The 9,116-nt window shown below is 40.5% G+C and overlaps 1 protein-coding gene across 7 annotated transcripts in view; it reads right to left on the reverse strand.

Moving 5' to 3' along the window:
• Positions 1-8,910, reverse strand: part of raph1a (Ras association (RalGDS/AF-6) and pleckstrin homology domains 1a) — an 82,722-nt gene extending 73,812 nt beyond the window's left edge. For 4 of the 7 annotated variants that reach the window (XM_054787085.1, XM_054787091.1, XM_054787084.1 and 1 more), the window contains exon 1: positions 8,158-8,337. The gene's annotated coding sequence lies outside the window, so the exon portion shown is untranslated. Of the gene's footprint in view, positions 1-611; positions 656-8,157; positions 8,338-8,667 lie in introns of those variants that run through there. The other 3 variants (XM_054787089.1, XM_054787086.1, XM_054787090.1) reach the window with 2 other exon arrangements.
• Positions 8,911-9,116: the final 206 nt, after the last annotated feature.

Genomic DNA, 9,116 nt, shown 5'->3' on the forward strand with positions numbered 1-9,116 from the left:
AGCAGCATAGAAAATGGATGGATGTTATTTTGCGCCAGGAACACCAACCTGTAAAGTGCATCAGGCTTCCATGTACATTTGTGGTAGAGCTTTTTGTGCGAAATAATTGTGACTGCCAAGCTCGCTGGACATCGCCGGTCCAATGTTTTCAGCAGGTTTTTAAATGTGTTTTTTCCACTGTTGCAACGAGGACCATATCTTTAGTGTGATAGGGTATCGCTTTGTGTTGCGGCAGGAGTCGTGCAGCCAGCGCGCAGCATCACACATTCCTCGTATTAGAGTTTTAAGGTGGTAATTAGCCCAGAACTTGATACTATAATTGTGCATGAAGACATGAACTTGTGAATGTATGAGCCCCTGTAAATGCTGCATGGAAGTATGAAGTGAAGTGGGACGCTATATGTATCTGCATACATCTTTATTTCACGTTAAAACTCGCTATAATACTAGATAAGATAATGGTGGGCGTGTGGCTTAACAATTGCATTTATGTTTATCTCGCAGAGATGCAAGTGTAATACGCTCTCTAAGACCTGCGTGAAGACTACAACCTTCTCCTTGACGGCCCCTGACAGCGTGGTGTTATATTATTTGACAAAGTCGCTGCTTACCATGCATGCAGTTTCTTTCCACGGTCATCTCCTCCTACAGTGGACTGAGTGTGAGAGGGAGGGGCAGAGGTACTCACTCAGGCAGGGAGCGACATCCCAAACAGCAAAAAAAAAAAAAAAAGTTCATATATCAGTTACATATTCACCGATATTGATTAATCGATGAATTGTCGGTCGGGCTCTAATAAGTATAGGCCAGGGTTTCCCCTAGGATTTTCTTGATGTGGCTGTGGGCTGCATGGGAGGCGGACTGCCCCTGCTACGTCGTCATTATTATGGGAAGAAAATTTACAAGAAGAAAGCTGAAATAGTTGGGGGGAAAAACAGCTGTAATTTTATGAGAATAAAATCAAAATATGAAGACAAAAAAGTTGTAATGTTATGAGGAAAAGTCCTAATTTTATGAGAATAACTGTATTATCATGAGGAGAAATTTTTATTTTGGCAGCATAAAGTTGAAATATTAAAGAAAAGACACCTTTTCTTTTTTTTAAGTCGTGTTATTAGAAACAAACAAAAAAATACAGTTGTAATTTCTGGAAAATTTGGTTGCAGAAAAAGTCATAAAATATCATGGAAATAAAGTATAAATATTATGGGAATAGTCATAATTATAAGCAGAAAATTCACAAGAAAAAAGTTGAAATAGTCGTAAAATAAAAACAACAGTACAAATGGAGGCGAGGCGTGTATGGTAGGTGCGTTTCAGGGAAATATCAGTTCCCCACTAAAATCAGCTTTTTGTGAAAAGATACATTTCAAGCATAACTTTCACTGCTTTTGTGACAGCTCAAATATCTAAACTATACCAACATAACACAAAAAGGGTTGTTTTACATTAAAAAAATATTATTATATGTATATAATATTATGTTACTTTTCAAAAGTCGCAATATTATGAGAATTTTTTCGAAAATTTGGTTGGGCAAAAATAATATTATGGGAATAAAGTAAATATTATGAGAAGACAATTTTTTAAGCTTATTTCAGAAGAATGTTTAAAAAAAAAAAAAGATCATTTGAAAGCTGCACATTTGTATGTGGCACATACATCCCTATCATAGCAAAGTATGAAACAGTCAGTAAAATGATAACTCATTCGCTTATTACTTTTGTTGCGGGTAAGCTAGCTGTATGATCCTTCATGAGGTGTGATATTACATCCCAAGTGTTAAATGGAAGATGCCTGACTTCCTTTACAGTCTTAATGATGACATCGGCTCTGCGTTTAAAAATATCATTTCTACCGGTATACGTCATTTTCTTATCACTGGAGGGATTTATACCGCGATATGAAAATAATCGCCCAACCCTAGTAACTACCTTTTTTGGAAAAAAAAAAAAAAAAAGAAAAAAGAAAAAAGCCACAGAAAACCAAATAAAAAACAAAATGCACATGAAACCTTTGATGCCAACTAATAAGATGACATTTTGCGCAACTTTAGACATTTTTTCCCCTGATAATTTTGATGGAATTTTGACTGTGTGTGTGTGTGTGTGTGTGTGTGGGGGGGGGGGGGGGGGGGGGGGGGAGTGCTCATGTGTAAAGCTTATGCTTTCACAGGCCCTTAAATGAACTTTCATTTTTAAAATGACTGTATGACTGTTCCTTAGCACTGTACGTCACTGATAGCATCTCACAGCATCCATTTATAATCAACTCTAAATACAACATTTTCTGGCCATTATTTGGAAAAGAAAGCACCTCAAAATAAAGGCCAAATCAGCTCTTCCTTCTCACCCTCCCCTTCTGTGCCGCCCCTGGGATGAAGAGGAATTTCCTGAGAGGAGGAGGAGAAACGACTTTTCCACACGGGAGACATGAACACACAAAGAGGCAGCGACAGGTCGAGACATAAAAATGTCAACCCGCTTTGACCTCTTACGAACACCGGAGGAGCCGACGATACCCGCGTGTGCTTTACAACCCTGATGCAACCGTGCCACCACGAGAAGTGCCACATGAGGGTCAGTTGACCGGGAGAGAGCAGATGCTTGATTCCCAAAACAGACGTTAGACCGCATTTAGCCTCTGAGGTCAAATGCTGGCACTGGCAGGGGTGGGGAAGTCAAAATAGGAAAACAAAAGCATTGCAATAACTGCACTAGGCAACTGAATCAATAATCAATAGAACAAAAAAAAACATTGAGCACACAAAAAACCTTTTCAGCCCCCTGAAACGCCAGCGTTACGGCGTTTGAAAAGGGCAAAAGGTTTGCCAGAGACCACCGTGGCGTCTCACCGGCTGCTTGGAGCGTGCGCCCAGATACAGTGTACCTTGCTGGGCCACAGCAGGTGGCTCCTCCCCCTCTATACTCTGCTTCTCCTGATAGTCGTGATGTGGTAGGAGTAATGCCATCATATTTGACAAACAAACAGGTACACTTAGTCAAATCCTAATTTGTTCCAGTCCTCCTTACCTCCAGGTGTGCTCAAACTACACTTAAAAAAGTATTTTTTTTTTCACAAATGTCATTTACATGGACAAACACAACCTTGTGCAGCCACCACCTGTCAATCTACTACAAGACAAGTGATCTTACATCATGCAGAAAAACACACAGGCGTCCATTTTGTCGCACGTTTGTCCTAATCAAGAGCCACACCAGCAAACGTCATGTAAAATATTGTGTTGTATGGCTATATAAACACGGAACCTACCAAGAGAAAGATTAGACTCCTGTCTTTGATCAGAAAAAAAAAAGTTTGTTTCTACCTTTTCCCGTTCTTTAGTAATCAGCAGTAGAACATACTGTAGGTAACCCTACCTTCTACCGCTTATCCGGGATCGGGTCATGGGGGCAGCAGCCTAAGCAAGGAGGCCCAGATTTTCCTCTCCCTGACCACTTCGTCCAGCTCCTCCTAGCGGATCCTGAGGCGTTCCCAGGCCAGTTGGGAGACATAGTCTCTCCAACGTGTCCTCGGTCTTCCCCGAGGCCTTCTACCAGTCGGACTTGCCCTGAACACCTCCCCAGGGAGGCGTCCGGGAGGCATCCTGACCAGATGCCCAAGCCACCTCATCTGGCTCCTCTCAATGCGGAGGAGCAGCGGTTCTACTCCAAGTCTCTCCCAGATGACAGTGAACTTATCTCTAAAGGGAGAGCCCAGCCACCCTACGGACAAAACTCATTTCGGCCGCTTGTACCCGCAATCTTGTCCTTTCGGTTGCTACCCAAAGCTCATGACCATAGGCCGCACTTCCACGATTGACTTTGTGGTCGTATCGTCGGACTTGCAGCTATATGTTTTGGACACTCGAGTGAAGAGAAGGGCGGAGCTTTCAAGTGATCACCACCTGGTGTTAAGTTGGCTCCGATGGTGGGGGAGGATGCCAGTCAGACCAGGCAGGCCCAAACGTATTGTGAGGGACTGCTGGGAACGACTGGCAGAGTCCCCTGTCAGAAGGAGTTTCAACTCCCACCTCCAGGAGAGCTTCGACATGTTCCGAGGGAGGCGGCGGACATTGAGTCTGAATGGGCCATGTTTCGTGCCTCTATTGTGGAGGGACTTGATCGGAGCTGTGGCCGTAAGGTGGTCGGTGCCTGTCGTGGCGGTAAGCCCAGAATCCGTTGGTGGACACCAGTGGTGAGGGATGCCGTCAAGATGAAGGAGGAGTCCTATGGGGCCTTTTTGGCTCATGGGACTCCGGAAGCAGCTGACAGGTGTCGGCAAGCCAAGCGGTCTGCGGCTCTGGCAGTCGCTGAGGCAAAAACTCGGACATGGGAGGAGTTCGGAGAAGCCATGGAGAACGACTTCGAAAAGATTCTGGACCACTATTCCGCATGTCAGGAGGGGGAAGCAGTGCACTGTCAACACCGTGTATGGTCATACTGTAGGTGCGTTTCAGGGAAATATCAGTTCCCCACTAAAATCAGCTTTTTGTGAAAAGATACATTTCAAGCATAACTTTCACTGCTTTTGTGACAGCTCAAATATCTAAACTATACCAACATAACACAAAAAGGGTTGTTTTACATAAAAAAATAACAACTATTTACAATTTTCACATTTAGAACTGAACTGTGTGTGCGTGTGCATGAGTTAACATTTCCCCACAACATGTGACCTTCTGCACGCTACACTCCTCCATGCGCTCTCACGTCCTCCTTCTTGTCATCCATGTTTTTTCCATTCAAATTCACACGCACAGTTCGCATCGAATGCACTTCTGCTCCTTTGTGGCCGTTTTTATGGCTTCAAACTGCTTCAAAATGTAAAAGACCTGTTGGTATTGAATGCATTAATTGGCCCGCGGCACATTCTAAAAATATAATTTACAGCAAAAATGGAACAATCACCAGCGATTTTACAAGAATAAAGTCAAAATATTAAGAAAAAAAAAGTTGCCTTCCAATGAGAAAAAGTCATAATTTTACAACACTAATGAATGATGAAGAAAAACAGCATTTTAGTAGCATAAAGTTAAAATATTAAATATTAAATTAATTAAATATAAATATCCGTTGTTGTTTTATGTCATAATATTACAAAAAACAAAACAACAAATAAAGTTGTCATTTTCTTAAAATTAGGTTGCGGAAAAAGTTCCAATGTGACAAGAATAAAGTCAAAATATTACAGGAATAAAAGACATAATTACGAGAAGAAAATTTACAAGAAGAAAGTGAAAATAGTTGGAAAGTAAACATTTAAAAAAAAAAATAGCAGCAGAAATGAAAAAGCAGCTGGAATTTTACAAGAATAAATTCAAAATGGTAAGAGAAAAAAGGCACAATTTCAGATGAATAACCTCGTAATATTTTGTGGAAAAAGATGTCATATATATATATATATACGTATACATACACATATGTATGTATATATATACACATATACATACACACACACACACACACACACACACACACATATATACATACATATATACACACACATATACATACATATACACATATATATACTGTATATACACACATACTGTATATATACACACATATACACATATATATATATATACACATATATACACACATATACTGTATATATACACACATATACACACATATATATATACATACATGAATGAAAGATACATCGTGAGATGCATACACATATACATATATATATATACACATATATACACATACATATATATATATACACATACATATATATGTGTATATATATATATACACATACATATATATACACATACATATATATGTGTATATATATATACACATACATATATATACACATACATATATATGTGTATATATATATACACATACATATATATACACATACATATATATGTGTATATATATACACATACATATATATACACATACATATATATGTGTATATATATACACATACATATATATACACATACATACACATATATATATATATATATATACACACACACACATATATATACACACACACACACATATATACACACACACACACATATATATACTGTATATACAGTATATATATATATATGTATATATATATATATATGTGTGTGTGTGTGTGTATATATATATATACTGTATATACATATATATATATACACACACACATATATATATATATATACATATATATATATATATATATATACATATATACATATACATATACATATATATATACATATACATATACATATATATACACATATACATATATATACATATACACATATATATATATATATATATATATACACACATACATACATACATACACACACACATACACACACATAATACAGTATGATTCTTAGCATATCTACATGTGCTGCTTTACAGAATACCAAAGTGGCAAGGTTGCAGCCTGTCATTTTTCACACTATATGGGTCTCGCTGGAAAGACTTTTGGACACCCCTGATCTAAACAGGTTCGTCCCAGAAAGTAATTGGCCTGAGCAACGAGCTCCACGAGTCCAGTGACTGCGCCGCTTTATTATTATTGGCTTTGAGCAGATCTTTGGGAAGTCCAAACGCCTGGAGATGAGGCTGACTGGGAAAGAGCAGCCTTGAAACTAAAGTAGGGCAGCGGGGATTTTATACTCCAGTTAACCCTGGACACCACTGGGACTTACTGGATTGTGCCCCACTTTGCTGCAGCAGTGGGATTCCTGTCTGGCCAAATTATTACACCTCACCTCCTATGGAGACAGTTCTGTGCAGGACTAATATTCTAATGTATTAACTATATCGCAGTTTGAATATCATTCCCTCACTGTATCGCGTTTTTTCAAATAATTAATGACTAAATGATGACTGCTTATTATTAGTAAAAAAATATTGAAAGACATTTTCCTAAGTTTATAATAAGTCAATTGGAGAAGCTAACTACTTATAGGTCGCCAGCTGGCTATGCTGGCGCCATCCATCCTTTGTGTCTCTGCAGTGGTCGCGCATAGCCTGCGCAATGTGATGTAAACCAAGAATAATAAGAGTGTAAGAGTGATTATGGGGTGTTATATCATGTCTACAGGGCTCTAGTGCATCTTTAGAAAGACACGAACAGCTACAAAAGTATTCCATTCATTAACGTTGACTGGTGGGGTCTGGAACCAATTAACCACGATAAAGGAGGGATTAGCGTATATTATTCTAATGTAGTATTCTCTATTCATTATCCCTGATTACTAGCATCTTTGTAACTGTAATGTTAAAATGCTCATCCATACACGCAAACACTGAGTTTTGCGTCACAGTCACATATGCAAATTATAAAATGGCGTCATACAGTATTTTCATAACTTTACATTTTTGGTGCAGATGCAGGAAATCACTTTGCCTTTTTACATGTTGCTTGAGTTCTCAGTGAATGCATCGGTCTTAATCATAACTGGCACTGGTACAAATAAGGACTGACGTGTGTGCCATCCTAGGTGTTGATGTCCTTGTTTTCCTTCACCTGATCCCGTCCCAAAAGGAGATTTCAGGTCCCCAAATGACACTGAGCCCACGCTACGGCGCACATGTGGAAGCCATTTCAATGACAGCTGGAAAGGCGGGGGGTCGGGTGGACACGCCCATGTGTGCGTCATGCCCTCACGCGTGCCACGCCTTGCTTGTGGCCGCCTCTGCACGCCTGATCCTGGCCCTCCAGGCTGCGGCAACACAACCCAAAACAGGACGGCTGGAGAGGCGCTGTCAGTCGGCTGCGGCTCTCATCCATTGCCGGCGAGCTTATGTATGTGTGTGTGTGTGTGTGTGTGCGCGCGTGCGCGCGAACCGCCAGGCCCTGCGGCGTTTTGGTGCACGGAATAACGGCGTGCAAGGGCAGGAAGCAACGTGAATGGAAGTCAAATAAAGACATCGTTTTCCGTTCCCATCCATCGGACCTCTTTCTCCGGCGTTCCATGCAGGATGAGTCCACGGAGGACATGCAGCCACTCATGAGATGAATTAGCTTCTTAAAGCGACACATGTTATTTCCAGCTCTCGTTTCAGCTGAGTCGAATTGGATCCAAATGGAATGAGAACAACGAACACTGACACAAACCGACACGTACAGGCGGTGATTAAAAAAAACCCCGAATCAAATAAAGCCACTTACCGCCGAGATTTGGGAGCCGAAAGGCGAGGCGAACGGTGGCGACCCCCAGCAGGAGGACGACCGAGGGTTGGGTCGGTTTAGTTCCCGGTTCTGGCGGACTCCTCTACCCTCATTCGGACCCCGTTCTCCCCCCTTTAGCCACCCGCCTGCTCAAACACTGCACGCCCAGAAAGCTGCTAGGCAAGCTAGCGGTTAAGCTAGTGGAGCGACTTCCGGGTGGGGTTTTCGTAGTAAAGGTCCTAGTAAATACGCCAAAGAAGACTTACATGTTTGCGCATACGGAATCGTGTTTACGCCTAGTAAATCATCCACATGTTCCCAGTGCGTTTGCCTAACATTAGCCCAATTTATGACTCATGTAATCAATATTTTAAAAGGCTTGTTTTACAATAAAGCGTTGAAATCATTATTTAAATTACAGATTAGCTGTTAATTAATGCACATCTTTTTGTAGGTCTCTTCGCCCAAAACAAAAATCTGGAAACCGCATTTTGAAGATGGAAAAATCACCTGAACTTCTGGTGTTCCACTTGTGACTTGACACATCATCCATCTGGTCTCAACACACCGGATCCCGAAAAAGTCAATGGGGCCGTGCATCCATGGTGTTCCTGGGCGCGTTCGCGGATGCCTGTTTCCTGTCCTTCCTATTCTATTCTATTCTATTCTATTCTATTCTATTCTATTCTATTCTATTGTTTAATATTTGTCTATTCATTTATCTAAACATACATCTTACACTGTCTATACGACCTCCAGCATACGAGCACACAAATGCTCCAGTTTCTTATTTCGTCTTTTCATATTTAAGTGTGACCTCTAATGGACAAACGTGTTAAATACAATCGCATAGCTTTTGAATGGAGACGTACCGAGGCTTACCAGCAGGAGGAGACAAAGATAACTCTGCTCTACACAGTCATTCATCATAACCTAAAAAAGTATATTAAAAAAACAGT

This window comes from Dunckerocampus dactyliophorus, chromosome 9 (genome assembly GCF_027744805.1).
Source record: "Dunckerocampus dactyliophorus isolate RoL2022-P2 chromosome 9, RoL_Ddac_1.1, whole genome shotgun sequence".
NCBI classification, from domain to species: domain Eukaryota; kingdom Metazoa; phylum Chordata; class Actinopteri; order Syngnathiformes; family Syngnathidae; genus Dunckerocampus; species Dunckerocampus dactyliophorus.